General features: G+C 41.7%; 1 protein-coding gene and 1 long non-coding RNA gene across 21 annotated transcripts in view; one reads left to right on the top strand and one right to left on the bottom strand.

Annotated features, from left to right (window-relative positions):
* Positions 1-20,207, bottom strand: part of LOC551123 (RNA-binding protein Musashi homolog Rbp6) — a 739,303-nt gene that overhangs the window by 326,031 nt on the left and 393,065 nt on the right. The gene's annotated exons all lie outside the window — the stretch shown is intronic.
* LOC100577125 lies at positions 660-19,963 on the top strand. The gene is made up of 3 exons (XR_409756.3): positions 660-7,193; positions 7,339-10,733; positions 14,054-19,963. It is a non-coding gene; the product is annotated as an uncharacterized LOC100577125 (long non-coding RNA).

Below are 20,207 nucleotides of genomic sequence, written 5' to 3'. Positions count from 1 at the left end.
AATCACCGGAGTAGCATCGGCAGCTGGCAGATAGGCAACGCCGCCTGCGGGTACCACGATGTTGCTACTAGGAAGGAAGGAAGGGGAGGAGGAGAGAAACGGGCAGGGAAACGGCGTGGATGAAAATGGAAATGGGGAGGAGGGTGGCTCCGTTTCAGCCGCCGCTGCCTCTACCTGATGCCTCAATGTGCATTGATTGGACAATCCTCGGCATTCAGCGACACGCTGTTAGTCGCTGTTTCTATCTATTTATCGTGGCCTCTTGCCTCGTCCCAACACCAGACACCTCCCCTCCCATTTCGTCCGGAATCGTTCGAAGATTATTTCGTTATTTTCGATTATCACTCGCACTCATTGGAAAATCTTTGCTTCATTTGATTGCCATATTTTGTTGGGTAGGTTAACAAGAAATTGTTACAAATTTAGTAAAATAATCTATTATATTATCAATCGAAAGAGGATCGTGAAAGTTGATAAAGATTCGTAAAACTCGCTAACCATATTTAAATAAAATAAAAATTTCTAAGGAAGAAGTAATTTTTCCATTCTAATCGAAAGATCTAAGAAGGGGAATAAAATAAAACGAAATAAAATAAAGTTCCTTTTTTTTTTTTTTTTTTTTTGCACGCAAGAAGGCAAGACCGTTCTTCTTGGGCGGATGTTCATAGAGAAGACCAATAAATCCGTGGAGCGGTCGGCCAGTCAGACGGCCGACCATCCGTGAGAGGGTGCATCTATCGCGGCGCCGATATATAAATCCGCATCGGCGGTATATCAGGTTTTATGGCCACGGTAGTTATTTACGCAACGGATAAAAATGCACGTGGAAAACGGTCGTAAACGCGTGGAGAGGGTGGCCTGGCAGGCCGTGCCTGCAGATACGGCTGAAAGCGGATCGCCGGGCCACGAGGAGAGGGGATGAAAGAGGAAAGAAACACGCGGAGTGAACATTGAAATTTCTCCTACTTCTTCCTTTCTTTTTTTTTCCCCCTCTCCCCTTCTTTAAGAAAGAAACGTATCGAAAAAAGAAACAGCGAAAAAGGAGACGAGAAGCAGAAAGAGGAAGACGAAGGGGAAACGGAAGAGGGATCGAAAGAGCTGAGTGAGAGAGAGAGAGAGAGAGAGGAGGGGTGGGCTATCCACGTACGTGGGTAACAAATTTATACGAGTTCGCCTGATTTATTGGCCGCAAGTTTAACAACGGCCGACCGGACCCACCCCTTCCCTTCCCCAGAAAAAGGGGGTGTGGTGAGAGAGTGGCTGCCGATAGGGGAATTTATGACACCCTCGTATGGATCCCTGCATCTCCAAGTAACTCGACGATCTTCCATCGAGATACTTGATACAGTTGGCCAATCATTGATTCGACCCGAATATATATATATACATATACATATACAGGCTTCGTTTCGAACACGTACTGTATCATAAACGTTTTATGTGGACACGGGTTGCAACAGACATTTATCTTCCCGCGCTCGCTCACGGGGAAACTCCCTCGGCAGGCGGTGTCCATTCGGAACGTTCAACTAAACTTTCCGGCTGTGTTGCGTTATCAATTGCACCGGCTGAAAATTCCTTCTGTAAAAGTCTATTCCAGCTTTTCCAGAAGGGGAAAGAATTTCTATTACGAACAAATTGAGTTTTTAAGCGATAGAGGGCTACTATATATGTAGCCAGAATTTTTTTTTCTCAATGTATTCGGACATGTTATAAATTTTATTAAAACTTGTATTGGTAAGAAATCAAAATAATGGAAAATTAATTTCTGAAAACTATTTCTCGTTAGAAAATTGTTTAAAATTCACCGAAATATGGATTTATTAAATCAATCAAGATTGATTATCAAAGAACTGAACAAATAGAATAACCAACCGTTGAATCCAAAAATTTCTTTCGAAAGGACAGAATCGACGTAATTATCGTCGTATCACTCATTTCTCCAATTCATTCCGTCAAGCGCAAAAACGAAAACACGAATAAAATAAACACGAGAAACCCATTACGATCCAATACGATCCAACACCGGAAAAAAAGAAGAGAAAGAAAAAAAAACACTTAACACGATACGAGCAAAGTTCTTAGCAGAAGTAGGTTCCGCCACCGCTGAACGTGACTTCATGGCGAATAATTTCCCTCCCTCCCCTCCCGTCCGATCCTCCGAACAGCGGAACCGTTTTGCAAATAAACGATCCTATGTTAACGGTGAACGAAATTGGTTGTTGGCTCGGCGAAGGGAAACGGCACGGTATATCCTCCCCCCCCTCCCCCACGAAGGAGAGGGAGGGTATAGCGAAAAAAGAATTGCCTCGGTTTAAACAGTCCGGGGGTAAGTAGATAAGACGGGGAGGGGAGGGCGAGGCAAAGGGATGCGAGTTGTTATTTCAAACTCCGGGACGACGCCGAGATTCCTAGTTAAGAATTAGCAAAGTAATTAAGAGTCAGGAAATGGAGCAAAATAAGGCGAACGGGGGGGAGGGGAGGGGGTAGCTTATATCTGGAACTTATACCGAACTTGGCCGGGCAAGGGAAAAGAGTCTAACTTAGCCCCGGTCTCGGCCCAAAAGGGGGGAAGGGAGGGAGAGGGAGGAGAGGGAAGGACGTGGCCACGGCTCTTTTCCGAGAATTCAACAACCCTCTCCCTTCTCTCCCTCACATTCCCGAACGGCCCGCTTTCAGCCAATTCCACGGCCATCTCCTTTCCGGTTCGTTCGTTTAGTACGAATCTTCGGAGCTAGAAATGTCGGAACTTTGTTCGAAAAACTCGAGGGGAAAAAAACCATCGGCGAGACGGGTGAATGACTGGGCAACGAAATTACCTGACGCCTTCCACCTTCTCTTGGACTCCTCCTTGCATCTACCATGTTTTGTTAATCGAGGGTCGAAGAATGAAATAGATTTGTCTTTCGAGCTCTTTGAGAATATATGAAAGAAAGTATCTCTTTGGACAGTTTTTTCTACGAGGATAAGAGACGAGCGTCAACGTGGTTTCTTCTGTGGATGTTCATTCGTGTTCGTTAATCATCATCGTCACGAAAAGATTTATTTATTTTTTTTTTTTGCCAAGTTTGTGATTTGGATGGATATTAAGTGCGCGTTTCGTAATGCCACAATTTTATCCAGTGTTCGTCGATATTACGAAAGCAATTTTCGTTTTAATAAAGTCGGCTACGAGCTCGTTGCACGAGTCCCGTTGGCGGTTCGTGGCACGATAAAATCCCGATCGAAACAATGCAATTTCGATAGCAATTGTAAGTTGGCATGAACAGGATATTTCAGAATTGGGAAGAGATTTCTCTCGGTAAAGATTCGATGAAAAAATGATACGATTGAATGGGACACACTTTATCGTGATTGGATTGGTTAGAATCGAACTTATGCAATAAACGATGAGGTTAGTGAGCGAGCAGTAGCTTAAGAATTTTTTTTTTTACGATTCTCTGAATTGCCTCGAACGATTCTATTATATACGCATACCTTTTGTTTTTTTTTAGTAAATAACTTACAAATTCAATGATTAAGAAATTGGAATAACAATGATCGAATAAATAATTCAAGGATCTCTTATTGCATCCCTTAATTGTGAAAATATGTATATTTTCACCATCCACGCGTTGATATTTCATTAAATTCCGATCTAACGATATCAAGTACAAATTCATCCCTCGATCGAATCACATCTTCCCCAAGATTAATCCCCCTCAAGTAAAAAGCCGAGGAAATAGAATTGAAAACTGAAAAAGGGGCATTAAAATGAAGTGCTCGCAATCCGTTAAAAGGCAGTAAAAGTTGATTAAAGAAGGTGAAACAAAAGGGAGGAGGGCGGGAGGAGTTTAAAAACGTAGGCGAAAGAGTAAAGGGGATAATCGGAGGAGACATCGATGGCCAATGGTGGGGCCGTCAGTGACATCTGGCGGCTTTGTCTTCGGGCCAAGACACGCCTCCTTTACGAGTTGGCTTAGCTCTATAAACGCTTTTCTTAGGGGGCAATCGGCTCCCTTTCGCGATTTACCGTCCATCCTGGCCGATCCTTGCGCCAGACAAGCAAAAGGACACCGAATCGCGACGCGCTCTTCCGCAAGCCAATAACGTCGCGTGCACGGAAGAAGAAACGAGCGTGGTAAAGGCTATTGGTTGCAGCTAAGCCCGAGGAGAGGATGGAAAAAAGGAAGTGGACTCGACAAGGACCCTTTCTCTTTCTCTCACACACACACATTCTCCGCCCTATTGAAAACGGAACGCGTGATTTTACCTCGTAAAAGGTACAAACCGGTTGCTCATCCTTGTGACGTTAAGTAAACCGGGTCCTACTTTCAGAGATTTTGTACTAGACGTTTTAAGTGGATGGATATCTTGACATTTTCGCTGATAAATAATTCTATTCTTTTGCAACTTAACGCACAATGATACGTAATAATTAGATAAATGAAAATGGACGATTTTTACGATTTTTTCTTTTTGTAAATAAATTAACAAGATGAAGGATACCAAGTATCTCTGATTTCAAAATTAAAGGAAAGAATAGAAGAAAAAATAGATTGTATACGAAACATTCGAATACACTGTACAATGGATATCTGCATAATCACGACTTTAGGAAACATCCCCTTCCCTGCCGTTATCGAAGGACAGTTTCGATACGTTCTTATCGCTTAGGAAACTTCTGAAATTTGGCCAAGTTTGATTGAAATTCGGCGTGGTATCTGAGATACGCGCGACACACGGCGAACATCCGCGATCTGATAAGAGGGACGGTTACAGGGAGGACATGTCGAGTTGCATCGGACAATCCCCTCGATATTCCCCTGGAAAACCGATTCTGGAGGAGTGGTACGATTGTGTATATATATATATATATAAACCCCGTAGATTGCGGTTGACAGAAAATGAAGAAAAGCAAAGGCTGCGTTACACGTGATCGGTGGGCGTTTCCATCGTGGACGAGGAGGAAGAGTTTCGAGATTTGAAAACGAGCCGGTGAAAAATTCGATTACTCGCGTGGAAGGCACGCGAAGGGTCCAGGGGCGGAAATGAGGGCGCGTCTTCTGATTGATCGGGCCGAGAGGAAATCGCCTCGAGATTGGTTATTATTACCCCGTTAACGCGGTTACCGTTGCCACCAATCGTACTTTCAATCATCTTCGTTATCGAACTCCTCGCGACGAAATCGCCTTCCAACAACCCTCCTCCTCCTCCCTTTCTTTCGACGTCGCCCGTCTATCTTGTTCAATCTCGCCCCACGGCCACTGTTTCTCTTTCGTCAACCTACATTTCCTCCCGTGTCCAACGCTCGATTTTCGATACGAGAGTTGCGAGAGCGGAACGAACCTTGATTATCGATTTGCCTCCAACACCTCCTGCGTTTCCACGATATACGCCTCGTTATCTTCGATTAACGGAGAACACCGTGTACTTCTTTCTAAAAAGAATTCTGGAACAGGATATTATTTTCACGAATTTTAAATTGGCCGAAGACTTTACTAAATTCTTTACTAAATAGAGGTTTCCATCAACCGATTTGAAACTCAACACGACACAGACATTCGAATCGTAATCACAAAACTCAATTTAAAACGCGTATCTTCAACACGTACTTCCATTTTTACACCGCGAGGAAGAGGGAGAGAATTTTTCCCCTGTCTGTCCTCTGGAAATCGACCTCGTTACGACACCTCGTTGACGATTTAAAATTCGCCACGTAGCCACGTAGCCTCCTATTAATATCGAGAGAGGGGGGGACCCCGCGTATTATTCGTTCCGCCCTCCCCGTGCGGCCGCGCGAAACAGTGGCCGAGATTTATGCCCGGCTACGTGACAAAAGGCGACCAACTCGAGTCTAGTTTACAGGAGGGCGATGCCGGGACGGAAATCTGAAATATTCAAGGGACGGAGGAGGAAAGGTATGTATATACTATACGTGGGAATTCGAGTCTGTCTGCAGCGTGTAATAAATTGAAACGTGCATATCTCCGGAGGCGGGGCCGGTGGTCGTGGTATACCAACACGAAGCTGGCGGGCGCAGATAAGCAACGACGCGGTAATCCTCGGACACACTGTATAAGTTAACGCCGCTAGACCTTGCGTATTACATTAACGTTCAACCCATCGTCCCGTGGGAGGGAGGGAGGGAGGGAGAAACAGAAAATAAAGATAAAGGTGTGAAAGGGTGTGATACGCGAGATACGGGAGGAAAGCACTCGGTGGTGCTTAGCTCTTGGGTGGAAGAGAAGGAGGAAAAGAAGGAGAAAAGGGATAATTTCAAAAGGGTTGCTAGTCCTAACCAGGAGACAAGCTGCTACTATCTGGTTAAAAGGCGTGCCGTACGGTTAAATGGTCGGTGTGGTTGCACGAGTTAAAAGGTGCAAATAGGCGAAAGCTTAAAACGACTTTTCGAGGACGGAACCAGAGGAGGGGGGGGGGGGGAGGGGCCCTTGAAAATATCCACCCGCGTGCCGGTAATAAAGTTAGTGCCGATGTGCTAGGTGGACGGAGAGATAGTTGTTGGCGGAATTGCGGGAAACAAAGGCGAGTCGAATTCGCTCCTCTTTGTTGTGCAAGCGGGGGAAGGGGAAGGAATTCTCGAATCTTCGTGTTGAATCACGGATTAGCCTTGGAGACGGTAATAGCCGTGGCAATGGTAAAATGACTTGGAGGGTTTTTGGAAGGATTTGAGTTAATTTTTAAGTCCGGATACGAATTTTTCAATTGTGTCTCGATGTAACAGTATGAATTGTGAATCGTATAAATTGGATAAAATAAAATTCACAGCCAAGATATGAAACGAGATAGGAGGTTAAATGGTTTAACTTGAATTAGTCACGCGTGGTACGGCGACTCGGTTAGTAAACAAGGATTAAATAACAAAAAGAAGCCACGTAGTCATTTTCCTAGAACGGAGCGTATTTTTGTCTTCGTTCTGTGTGTATACACCAAGCTTATGCGACACATTCGTTACGCCTATCGTTACGATCTCAAGAAGTCTGTTTAATTTCACGTTCATTAGTCACGAGGAGGTATCCGGTGAAGAACGAGGCGTGCCTAGTTCGTGTGTGCACAATTAAAAACGAAGTTACGTTTAATTAAGATTTCGTTGCATCGACGACAAGAAAAAATTGAAGAAATATCTTTCTCGAAGAAGAGGAACAAATTTGTTTGCCCATCGATAAATTCAACGCCTGAGAATTTCCTAAGAGGTAACAGGTTAAAAAATTATTTAAAATATCTCCGTCACACGATCATCATCATCACCATCGCTCGCACTTACCGACTTCTTTACGTCACTCTTGCGAAACGTAGTTTAATACCCGACCCGATCTCGCAAACTGTAATTTATTCCAGCGACGAGCCGTTATCGAAAAACATAACTAATGTCCTCGTCATCCGCAGCGAATTTTCGTCGTTGAAAAGGAAAGAGGAGGAGAAGGAGAAGGAGAAGGAGAAGGAGAAGGAGAAGGAGGAGGAGGGAAAAAAAAACCATTTTCGTTCCTCTCCTCCGCGGTCGTAAGCCGCGGTACACAAGGTGGCGAGGGTAACGTCAACGACTTAAATCGATATCCAACGATGTCGTGCCTCTCTCGTAGCAAAGTCATCCTGAAGAAACGGTGGGCAATTAATCATACGGACGCGAACAGAAGCCGTGATAATAAATGCACGAGAGCGGACTGCGTGCACGGCGAGAGAGATATATATATATATAGTTGAAGAGAAGGACTCCCGAATGAGGGGGAGGCTGACGTTTCCGGATAGAGTGACAATCAGAATGACAACGCGTATCCTTTGTAACCCAGTAATTAGTTTCCTCTGTTATGCGTGTCCTCTATCTAGTTACCTCCTCTAGTCATGATATGAAACCGAGAATAGCGTATTACCGATTCGCGTGTTTGTATCTGTCTTTCTAATAATTTGTTAATTCTTTTTTCAGGAAGACGTCTCGTTGAATCATCGGATTTCAATGAAAATAATAATAAGTTTTTCTTTTCTATTCCAATTAATAATATTTCTTTTTAAATATTCAGTTCTTTTTCGAATCGAATTATTGAATCGAAATATTCGATGAAAAAGAAATAAAAAAAAAAAAAGGGGGTGAAGCTGAAAATTTGGCGAACTGCTGTTATTATATTTCACATAAAGAATGCAAATTCCGATCACCGATCGAGGATCGAGGGTATTTAAGCCCGGTATCAACGACGTCGTAACACTTTACAGAAACGACGGGAACGATAAAATTTCAGATTCGTCGGATCATTACGATCTAAATATGAGAGGAAATATAACCCTAATCGGCTCCGGGGTACCCGAGGGAGGTGCAATAATCGGGAACGATCCCCATACGGCCATGAATTAATTCCGCCCGGATAATTCTCCATTATTCAACCCACGAAATGATATTTCGATTCGAGAGCACGCACTCGATCCACGCGATAGAATTTTCTATCGTTGTATTCTCCGTTATATAATAACGAACACCTCGATTTATAAATTACACAAATAATACACAACCCTCTTCCAAAAATATTCTCCACGTAAAAATGAAACCACCAAATCTTCTTAATCTTCGATATAATTTATTTCCAAATGCAAAGGGCAAAGGGAGAAGCAGGGAAAATACGGAGGAGCAACTTGTTCCTCGCGAGAAACCTAGCCGAGGCTTCCTATGAAATCCAAAGCTCTTCTCATTTCGCGAGCGAAATCTGGGAGGAGAGGGGACGGGGGGAGTCGATGCAGCCACCTTAGCGGAGGACGAAACCATTTTAATACCGTCGCTTTAATTACAAATGAGACTGACGCAACGCGAAAAACAAGCTCACGACGAAAGAAGGAGGAGGGGTTTGGTTGGCCAGGTCTCATAAAGCGTCTACGGCATTATGCTCTGTCCGCGGTAACTTCTCCCAAAAGCGTCGGTGCAATCAGCAATTCCCGCGATACCGCACCACCGACAAGGGCAACGCCAGACGAGGGGGAAGCTGGACTGGGTAATCGCGGCCCCGAACACGCTCTAGGGGGGGGACGACGGATAGAAGAGGTCGAGGCAAATCTCAGAATTTAATATCCTTCGAAGAGGTATGTAATATCCCCTAAAAGCCTCGCCTTCCCCTAAGATCCCAGATAGATCCTGGTGTCGCGCGGAAAACTTGCGTACGCACGCAACGGGTTTCTTCTTCAAAAAATCATCGAAAGAGAAGGTGCTACATGCTTTTTCGTGGATGGCTCTGCTTATTTTACTTTCTTGCCGAGAAACTCTATGAGAGAAAGAGATGGAAAGAGATGGAAAGAAAAGATTATTGGTATATGTATATATGTGTGTGTGTGTTATTGCAAGAACGGATGTGTAAAAATGATTCTGGGAATACGTGAGAATTTCGAATGCGATGATACTTTAGAAGATTATGTGTCGTGCGTGTAAGGAAACACGTGTATTGGCAGAGAAGATAAAAAGAAGATCTTGATAGTGAGAAGTGCGTTTGGAGTGCGTGTTAATAAAATATATTGCTACGATATTGTACATTTTCGCCTGTGAAATTATTTAACAGAAGATACACACGTTCTCCTCGAAAGGATTCTTCTTATGCTACTTCACTTTCGAGAAATGGAATGAAAATTATTGTTAAATACATATTGTAAAAAAATCTCTAAAGTGGAGTACTACTAAAAAGTACTACTAAAAAGTGTGAGAATATTTCTGTACACGAGAAATATTTGTACGATATTTCGCGTAAGATATTGTACGTATTATTCGAGGTTAAAAGAAACGACGTAATAATACTCGCTTAAATTGTAAACACGAGAAACGAGTCGATCCATTTTGTTTATACTTTTACCGTACCGTATTAAGCGTATTATATACTGTACACGCACGCACGAAATTTAATCCGTTTACAATAACAATATTTATACGCGCAAATTTCCGCTTACGAAATCACTCGATAAGAAGACGTGCGCGTGGACGGTTCGATTTCTTTTCCTTCGTGCTATACAAATACGTATATATAACGCGACACGTTTTACGTCGGAACGGAGGGAAGATGGAAAGAACGTGGAAAGATTATTGATGGGCCCCCGATAGCTAAGATGAAGGCAAGCGAATCACTGCCGGTGTAATTACGAAATGGCTGTTAGGACGGAACGCCGTTATTCCAGCACGAACCGATCCATCATCCACCGTCGCTACGGGGTGGCGTTGAGCTGTAAACCCTATCGTTTTTTTCTCTCTCTCTCTCTCCCTCCCTCTCCCTCCTTCCCACTCCTCCCCCTCCAGTGTTCCCGGCTGATTTCATTCGCGCTTTAACGCCTTCCAGATGATCGGGGGGATCGCCGATGTAATTACCATGAAGTGGCTTTCATCGTGCTGCGCCCATTTGATGCTCTTAAGGTGAATTCATTGTTCACGAGCCCCCGTCCGTATTGGGAATCGATCATAGATCACCGTTGACATCATCGGTGAAGAAGAGAAAGGGAGGGAAACCTTGGTCGATATCGGTCCGACACCTATTTTCAAGTCGGGGGAATCTCGTTTTTCCGCGAGACGCTGGAAAATTGCGCGTGAAAACCAGGGAGAGACGTTTTAATTTATTTAACGATGGTGCGGCGGCGAGGGGACGACGTCGTGGACGACGTTTCGATCATCGAACGAAGGATAATTTATTTCTTCGTGATTCGTATCCTGCGCATCTCGAGCGGAGGGGAATGAAAAGATTTCGATTCTGACTGCTTGAAGGGACGCTTGAAATTTTGCCGTGAGTAGTGAACATTATAATTTAATTATTGGTGGTAAGGGAAAGGCGTAGTTTTCATTATTTCTTATGGTCAATGCGAGTAAAAGATTATTCTTTTGTACAATCGGTGTATACGAAATGTTGCTTTTTAATGTTTGTCGAATTTTCTTTCATTTTTCTCGATTTTATATATGATATTCGAAAATTACTTGATCGTTAAAACGCATATGAGAATTACATTGATTGAATATGTCGTCATAAAGAAACTATTTAGAATCACATTTGAAGAAAGCAACGTTCGTTAATTTTCTTTGAATCTTCATCTTTTCGCATCAAAAATTTTCTACTCCTTATCTCGCGTTTCTTAATTAACACTCAATCGAGACCTTTTCGCGCCAATCGTCCACGTTTTCTCCACTTTCCCCCGAGAAGCGGGGGAAGGGAAGTCGGTGGGAACAAGGAAGCATCGTCGCAACAACGCAAAGTAAACGGAGTTATTTACCGCCTTGCCGTAATCTCACTTCCCCGGCTCCAACCCCCTCCCCCTGACGCCTATTCTTCCGACTTTTTCTCCCCCGCCCCCTTCCCTTTCTCTCCTTCATCCACTTCCGTTCATCGCGGCGTTGACGAGTTAAAAGTCGGCTTCTTGTCACAAGCCGCGAAGTCGTCGTTCGCATCGTATCGCCTCGACGATCTTGTCTCCCGTTTCATCACCACCCTTTCCCTCTTCCTCCCACCCCCGCTTGTTTCCGTGCCTCTTATTTCCGTTTTTCCTACTCCCCCTTGAGCCAGCTTCCGCGATAAAATTGTACCAGCCGCGTAGAACGTTGGAGGAGGAAGTTGAATAATCGAAAAGAATTAATATTTTTTCTTTTTTTTCCTCTCGTGTCGATCCTCGAAATTTTGGATAATTTTTGGAGAATAGAGAATAGAGAATAGAGAGCGAAATTTTGGAAATTTTTGGAGAACAGAGAACAGAGAGCGAAATTTTGGAAATTTTTAGAGAACAGAATTGGTTATTCGATGACGTTTTTTTGATTTATAAAGGAAATTTTTCTAAATTTTATTAAAATATAAGTTAAATGATGGTACTCGATACGGTGAAGGGTTAAGTACGAGATATTTGACACAGATTTCCAAGTATCTATCTTAGACGTGGAACAAAATCTCTGACGAGAAGAATGTTCGATGGTCTAGAGGAATCGGGCTTGATAAGTCGAAAAATTTCCAAGCTTTTCATTGAATATCTGTATCTGTATCAAGGAGAGGCCTCTCAGAGAGGTACATTCATATAAATTTCAGAAGGTTGTACATACGAGATGAACATATTCTTTGAACGAGCATCCTGAAAAGCAATGCCTCTTTTCAAATTGTATAAGCTTGAATAAGCACGCCTTAAGGGGGATCTAAAGGAATTTTCTATATTTCAATATTCTCTATTCCCTTTTTATTTAACTTTATAGCCATCGTGTATCAACGATTATTGAGCAAAATTTAAATTTCCACGTTAATTGTAATCGAGAGGGGAAAGAAGCTTTTATTGAAAAAGAAAAAAAAAAAAAGAACTGAACATTTTGCCCGATTGGATTAGCCAGGCGTCAATTTTACTTCGGATCGGCAGCGAGACAAAAACGGGGGATGAGGAGACGGATTCTTCTTTCGTGGAAGTTTCAAAATTTGAAAAGTCGGGATTTCCTAAAATTGTTTACCGTTGACGTGAATGTTTTCGAGTAAATAGTAAATACGAAGCTACACGAAAATATACTCGGCGCGTTGCGAAGATTAAACTCACCGTCTCTTTTCCTGATCTCGATAAATATTTTTAACTCTTTCGAAAAGAGAAAGAGAGTTTCTCTTCCGTGTAGAAATATCCTCTCGCGTTTATTTGCTTGACAGAAAGTTTCCGTCTCCTTTTTTTTCCTTCTCCTTTTCTTTTTTTCTTCTTTTTTATTGTCTTTGTGTGCCGAAACGTCGTTTTACTTTTGCGCCAACGAATCAAGAAGATCACGAAGATTACATCAAAGGGGAAACTTCTTCTTTTCGAAAAAGTATCCGATGCAAGCGAAGCGAGTCATTCTTTCTTTAAATCCTTTTTTACACGTGTTTTCAATGCAATTGCAAAATTCGAGATATATAAAAATTTTGGAAATGAAAGAAGAATTTTCATTTTTCAAGAACAACAAATCAATTTTATTTAACGATATTGTCGATCGAATTGATTGGAGAACAATCGAAGAATAATAATAAAAGGAATGCTAATATTTTCCAGGAAATAGATTTAATATCTCTAGATTATTCTCTTCGTTTCTTTCTCTATTAAAATGCATCTAATTTTTGCTGCGATGCAATTCAACGTGCGCGATAAAAATAATTGCCAATCGGTAAAAAAAAAAGGAAAAAAGAAGATGCCAACTACTCGCAACAAAGGGCATACATACGCCTTGATTTATACGCCATTTAAAATGTTTGGATAAATATCGAAGAAAATAATCTCCCCCCATTTGTTTAACCAACAACTAAAGTACAATTTATCCTCGAATCCGCGGCAACGATAAACGTTTCTCCATTCATTTCGATCGATACCGCGCGCTTCTAAATTTTCGAGGAACCGGTTTAAACACCCGATATAAATCTCCCCTAAAACGGCCAGATTTATCCGAAAATTCGGGGGAATATTTCCATGCGGTGGCCGCGATAAAATCCAGTGTGCGACGATCTTGCACGGTGCCGATACCGGTTTCGAGATTTAAAACATTCACGATCCCCTCCTCCTCCCCCCCCCTCGAATTTCACGTGACATCGAAGATTATAAAGTATTAACTGGCGCTAATATTTTAATGGTTAGCCGTTTGCACGGCCGAGGATCCGCTCGGCCTCCCAAGCCATTCCCCTAAAAATTGCCCGATAAAAGCGCCTTTATTGTTGTCCGGCCGAGCGTTAAAGTTCATCGGCCATACTGCAACAGTTTCGCTTCTGGAGGCCGGCATGGACCCGTTCTCAACGGTTTGGAAAATGGATTCGTTGTTGCCAACCAATTTTCCCGCTCTTTCCCTCGTGTGTACGCGCGCGTCTGCGTTTTTTTTTCCCCTCTCTTTTTCTTTCCTTTTTTCCTTTTTTTTTGCCCCCCTCTCTTCTTTTTTCTTTCACCTCTTTCTGACAAATTTCGAACACGTCGGGGCCACTCGACGGGAAAGAAATTGAAGAGCGACGCGATGGAACCGCAAAATGTTTGCCTCGCTTCTTTCCGCTCTGCAGAAAGGGAATTCGGAAATTAGAAATTACTCCGTATTAAAATAATCTTTTTTTAAAATAATCTGTTTCTTTTCTTTTTATTTTTACAGACCTCCTTACATCCTGGAGAATTTATCACGTATAATTACACGATTCTAATTGACCACAAGAACGTATATCTCATTGGAACGAAAGGAACAACTATCCTAAGAATAATATTTCAAATCGCGCCACTTCTTATTGGATCTATATCGGAGGGGAAAGAATCCGAAAGGATCGAGTCGCATCGTATAATATCAAAGATCAAAGTTGGCCTCGCTTTGGGAGGAGAGGAGGAGGAGGAGGAGGAGGAGAGATCTCATCCACAGTTGCGAAGTATGGCAATATTTTAAAGGTTCGAAACTTTCGGTTAGTTCGATTCAGATTTCCGGCCGGCAATTCGTCTACTTCTCGACGCCATCTCGTCTAAACGATCTTCGCGGTGGAACGGGTCTAACCTCCGTGGTTAGATTAATCGCCGATCCTCTGACGTCGGTGTGGAAGGGTGGAAGGAGCCAACAGGAGAACGGAAACTCCGGCAAAGCTTTCAAGGATAGGCCAACGATAGGCCAACGTATCGAGCTCGCCAATTATCCTCGTATCGAACGTAATCCTTCCGTTTGTGCCAAGATTTACAACCCCTAAATCATTCTCCTCGATGGAGAAAGTTGGAGGACATGGAAAAACGAAGTTCGAAAGAAGTGAGAGGAGAAAGTGAGAGACCCAAAGAAAAAGGATATACATAGATAGGCGAGAGAAGGAAGAGAAACCAGAGCAATTTCGAAGTCAATCCTGCCACGCGGTTACAAATATTAATTCCCAGCTTCGTACGCCCTCGTTCTCCTCATTTTTTCGAGCGGAGGGCATCGAACGTTTATCACGATCGAGGCGATACAGGCTCTGCCGCAGCACATAAGTCAGGATGATTAACACGCGAGACGTGCGTGACTGGCTCTCTGAGCGAACTCGAATCTATTCTTCTTCTCTCTCCTAAACTTTTCCGTTTACTTTGTCTTTCGTTACGAGTTTCGGGGGCGATTCTCTCTTCCCGTTTATATTACTCCCTCGAACCTCTCGCCGTGTTTCGTTTCATTCCTCCTTTTCACGATCGACCTCCGCCAAGCGGAGGTTGAAGTTTAAATTCGTTGGCCAATTAAACTCTGCTCCGCGATTCATTCGTCGCGTCTCGATGGTGTATCTTCATCGGCTATATGCGTTTGTTTCGATTTAGATCTGAAAATTTGTGGCGAGAAAGTTCGAGGAGAATCTTACTTGGTAATTGATTAATTTTTCAATTTCATTTGGAATATATCAGAATCTCGACTTTCTTTATTTTAGAGTTTGCCTCTCTCTTTCTCGATAATAACAATCTCACCTATCACGATGCACGATTCAAACTATCGCTAAATTCTTTAATCTTTTTCCAAAAACCGACCATCTCTCGAAAGAGAAGCGACGAAGAGGGAGGCAAAGAACGAAAAACACCATGCCCATCGAATCACTATCAAAATCATAATCCATATCGTTCTCGAATGTCGCAAAGACAATCCTATGCGGCCGATGAAAAATTCGGTTCTCCAAATTCGTCGCGGAGGATAGAGATAAACCGTTTAATCGGTCTGTCACGATAGGGGATTCTAATTCCCTGGCAAAGCGGGGGACGAATTGGTCGGCTTGAATCCGTCCGAGAATAAATCGGTCCGCCTCTCTAAGCCCGCGTATTGGCGGTGTTTTCTCGGGAAATGAAATCTCGTTCATAAAGCCGCTTGTCCCGCACCCGCGCCCCGGGATATGGAACTTTTTTCGACGGCCATTCCGATAACCGTTAATGGCATACGGTATTTCGTACTCGTTTCCATTTCGAAAGCCCCGCGTTTCGTACCGTTTCGAGAACCAGTCTCTCGAGATTCTCCACGCGTGTGGCTTTTTTCCCCCCCTCCCATAATTTTCAAAGATTTTCTTTTTTTTTTTCAGACGCAGCGTAAACCGATCCCTGTCTCTGCAAACGCGACCTCTGATTTTAATTCCTGATTTTTTCCTGCGAGAATCGATGGAGGGAACGAGAATTCGAGGTTTGGATTCGGATTCGCGTCCCCTCTTCTTCTTCTTTTTTTTTCAATGAACGTTTGAAACTCAAAATTTGACGAATTATTGATGAAATTTGAAGAGGAGAGGAGAAGGGAGATTTTATATAGATCACGTTTCCGCAATTCGTAATTGGAAATTTTAATTTTCTTGGAAAATTACAATCGTTTAAACGCGTAGAAATTTATTCCCCCGAAATCGTGTTGTTCGTATCGAGCAATTATAGGAGAGATAATACGGGGACAGTTATTTCGAAATTATGAATTGCGCGATGCGCGTGAAAAACATGTTAATATTACCAATTACGCCAAGTTAAATATCTTTAAATATTATAGTATAATAAACGTCGTTTTATCGTTCAATCCCGATGTTTGTGAATTAATGAAATAATCCGTCTGTTGCTCGTGCAAATCATGCATGTAAACGATGCGCGTTAAAAGATTACAAATTCGTCGAATCGTTGAATTCTCGATAGATACAGGAATAATTATAGAAATTTGTATAATTTCTATAACTCGTTGTACTTGATAATAATTAATGCAACGGGAAACGGGAAACTTGTTTAAAAATGTCATGATGTTCTTCTATTTTCGACGCTCTTTGAAACAACCTCCCTTCGTTCCCTCCCCTCGAGTCGTTCTATAAAATTCAAGCTATTTTAATTTTTGCTTCTAGATTTTGCTCAATTTCAGATGTGGGTCAATTTGTGAATGGGGGAAAAGATTGGAGCAACTTTTTCTCGGATATATACACATCGTAACGTGATGCAAAACCCGGCCTGGTATATTCGTTATAACGTTGAGAATTTCAATTGCGAAGATTTATAACGACGATGTACAAATATTTAAAGATTTCCCCAAAGCAAAATAATGATATTTTTTTCTCTCGTTTCGAAATATAACGGATTATTGTTAATAAATATTGCATATATATATATATTTCGAATCGAAATTATATTGAGATATTTAAATTAAGCCGAGTAATGACGTGTCGTTAAAAAAAGATCGTTCCGATCGATTAATGATAACATTTCCTTCGTCCAAACAAACGGAACACGGTTATAATGTACACAAATGGTACGTAAACGTTTGGGGGCGCAGCACGTGCTTTATTCGCGTGCTTTTACGACCGCTTCACTCGACTTTTATACGCGCGCGATACGCATCAAGGATTTGGTACATTGTTACAGGAAGGATAAAACCGTGGGTTACTGTTTCGATGATAAAGCGAGCCACTTGCCAGCGCGAACTTTATCAAAACTTTATTGCACGTTCTCCTCTTCTTTCTTTCCTCTTCCTTTTCTTTTCTTCTTCTTTTTTTTTTTTTTTTGAAAAATTGCACACACCCGGCCACTCGAAGAAGGGGAGTGCTACTTTGCGTGAGTTATGGGCGAAACGGTATAAAAAAAGCATAGCCGAGAGAAGTAAGTACGTTTTAGAAAAAAAAAGGGTAAAGGTGATATATATACTGCTGGGGATGGGATATGGAAAAAATGTAGGGTTAAGTGAAAAAATGTCGAGATTGCAAAGTAGAAGATTTTTTCCAACGAAATTACGAAATTTTTCTCGTCTTCTTATAAAAGGGTACGTAAAATCAAATATCGTGATAATAGGAGGCTTAAAAAATCGTGGATTTTTTTTAGGTAAAACGTAGAAATTTTATCATCGAAAATGGAGAATGAATCGCACAATTGAAGTCATTTTTTTGTCTCATCCCAATATTTCAATCGGTTGCAGCGGAGATAAAAATTTAACGTTTGAAGTGGCGCAGAAGTTATGAATGGGAGGGAGGGGAGGGGGCATGTGACCTACTGACCCACATATTTTTTCTGAAAACGTGTATATTTTTCTAGGAATGTTTGGAATAGTGGCCATGGTGAGACGAGATAATGCAAGCGAGAGTAACAAGAACGAGGATAACAAACGAGTAAAAATTAACCTTTCTTTTATAGGTGATATCTCAGGAACCGGAAGTCGTAGCGAGACGAACAAAAAGACATTTTCAAGAGCAAGGTTCCGATCTTTCTAATCCATTCATTAAATTACTATTTTCGGTTTGTTATAATGACTTAAAGTTCTACAAATTTTAATAATAATAATAATCGAGTTTCGAGAGATAAATTACGCGATAAATAAAAATTATTCATTACGTTTTACTAATCGATCTCGCTAATACTGGAAATAACTTCCTCTTTTTTCTTAAACGCGTACGATTTACACAAATCAAATAGCTAACCTCATCGTCGCGTTCGAATCGGTTTATTCAGGCGGTTTCGTTCAAAAAACAAAAGCATAAATTTTTTTCCTCCGCGATGCAAACATGGCTCGTCCCGATAGAAAAAACTCGATGGAACGATCGGGCGTCATAATCGCAATCGAATTCTGCGGATATCCACGACAGACACGTACGATCTGATCGGCTCATCCTACCGCAGAATATCTGTCTGGTATTTGCTTAATGCATAAGCAATTTCCGTGTCGGAGACGCCACAGACAGCTCCCTATAATAACCCACTTACGGAGTCGTGGATGAACTATTGTCGTTTCCCGCGAACAGACGAGATTTTCGAGTCCCTTTCAAACCCTGGGCGAGGATCGTGAACCCACACACCTCGAGGAGAGATCCTCTCCTCCGCGTGGAGGAAAATTCTGTACGTACGGTGGAGGACGGCGAATCGAAAGGAAGGGAGGAAGAGGAGAGATAGAGATAGAGAGAGAGAGAGAGGGGAGGGAAAAACGAGAACGAGGACGAGGCGGATCTTGTACGATCGCGTTCGTCACGGTTGCCTCGAGGGAATCGTCGCCAATATATCCTCGGCCGAGTTGGAGGTTATACAGAGGGGCGGAAGTGGGAGATATTAGGCCGCAAAGCACGGATTTACAATGAAGTTTGATTGGCATTTGACTGTGGTTCGATTCGTAATGGCCGGGATTTCGTATTATCAGATTTCTAAACCGCAGAACGCAATACCACTCTGCGCTATCGAAGGTGGCTTATTTACGCCGCTACGTGTCACGGAATTTCTTCGTGGAACGTGTTTGCGAAGAAAACGAGTCACTTCGCGTGATACGCAAAAGTATTTTATATGAATCGACGAGAGGATTATTTGATATCTTTTTTCATATTCGACTATTATTTTATTTCGTAGAAATAATAAAATACTTTTTTTTTGTACTAGATTAATTGTTTGTACGGTGGATTAATCGTTATTTGCGCGGTGTGAAATATTTTGATGGAACAAATGATAATTCCCGTGGAAACAATATATATATATGTATAAAATTTTCGGAATGGAATATCGAAAACTCGTGTGCTCGATTAATGCTATTATTAAAGAATGAAAAAGATAAGGATTAAATTTTAATTAAAGCCAGATTTCCTTTTTTTCTTTTTTTTTTCAAAAATTTATTTATCGTGTTCTCTATTGTTGGTTCATAAATACTTTGGCGTAAACAGGAAGGTTATTGTTAGGAATATTTCATTGTAAATATACGTACATTGTGAAAGTGGTGGAACATTAATGTCGGTACCAACCGATTGTTCCTTTTTTCTCTCTCTCTCTCTCTCTTTATTTTTGTGCTTCTGAAACATTGAATCACAGCAATTTTTTCCCCCATTGTTCCATAGAATCGCTATACAATTATATACACGACGAAGGCTTGGAATTAACTGGAAAATCGTCAGAATTTACGCGCAATTATTCTTTAATTCATTAACATGCCTCCTGTCAAATTCTTTCATTTATTGCAAAATATTTCCCAGTGAAGGATATTTCAGCTTGTCAGCGTTAAATATTTAATTTCCACTTCGGTTGAATCTCGGTTAGATCGAATTTTTGAAAAAGTTTTGACGGAAAAAAAAACTAAGTATCTTTCACCATTTTTCAAAATAGAAAATAAGAAAAATTAACGCACGGATTATGCACAATAAAATTACAATATCAAGAAAAGAAGGAAGAAAGGCACGCATGCCATTATAACAACCAAAAAAAAAAAAAAAAAAAATCCAAGGAAGAAAAATCTTTAAGATGAAAGCATAATCTACACATCGTATCGATATCCCTTGATAGGATCCTAGTTATCGATCCCGAAACTAATCCTCATCCGGTATCAAACACCTAATAACGCCGAAATCAACTTT

The sequence above is a fragment of the Apis mellifera genome, linkage group LG2, assembly GCF_003254395.2.
Source record: "Apis mellifera strain DH4 linkage group LG2, Amel_HAv3.1, whole genome shotgun sequence".
In the NCBI taxonomy this organism is placed as follows: Eukaryota; Metazoa; Arthropoda; class Insecta; order Hymenoptera; family Apidae; genus Apis; species Apis mellifera.
This window is presented reverse-complemented; position numbering and strand designations above follow the sequence as displayed.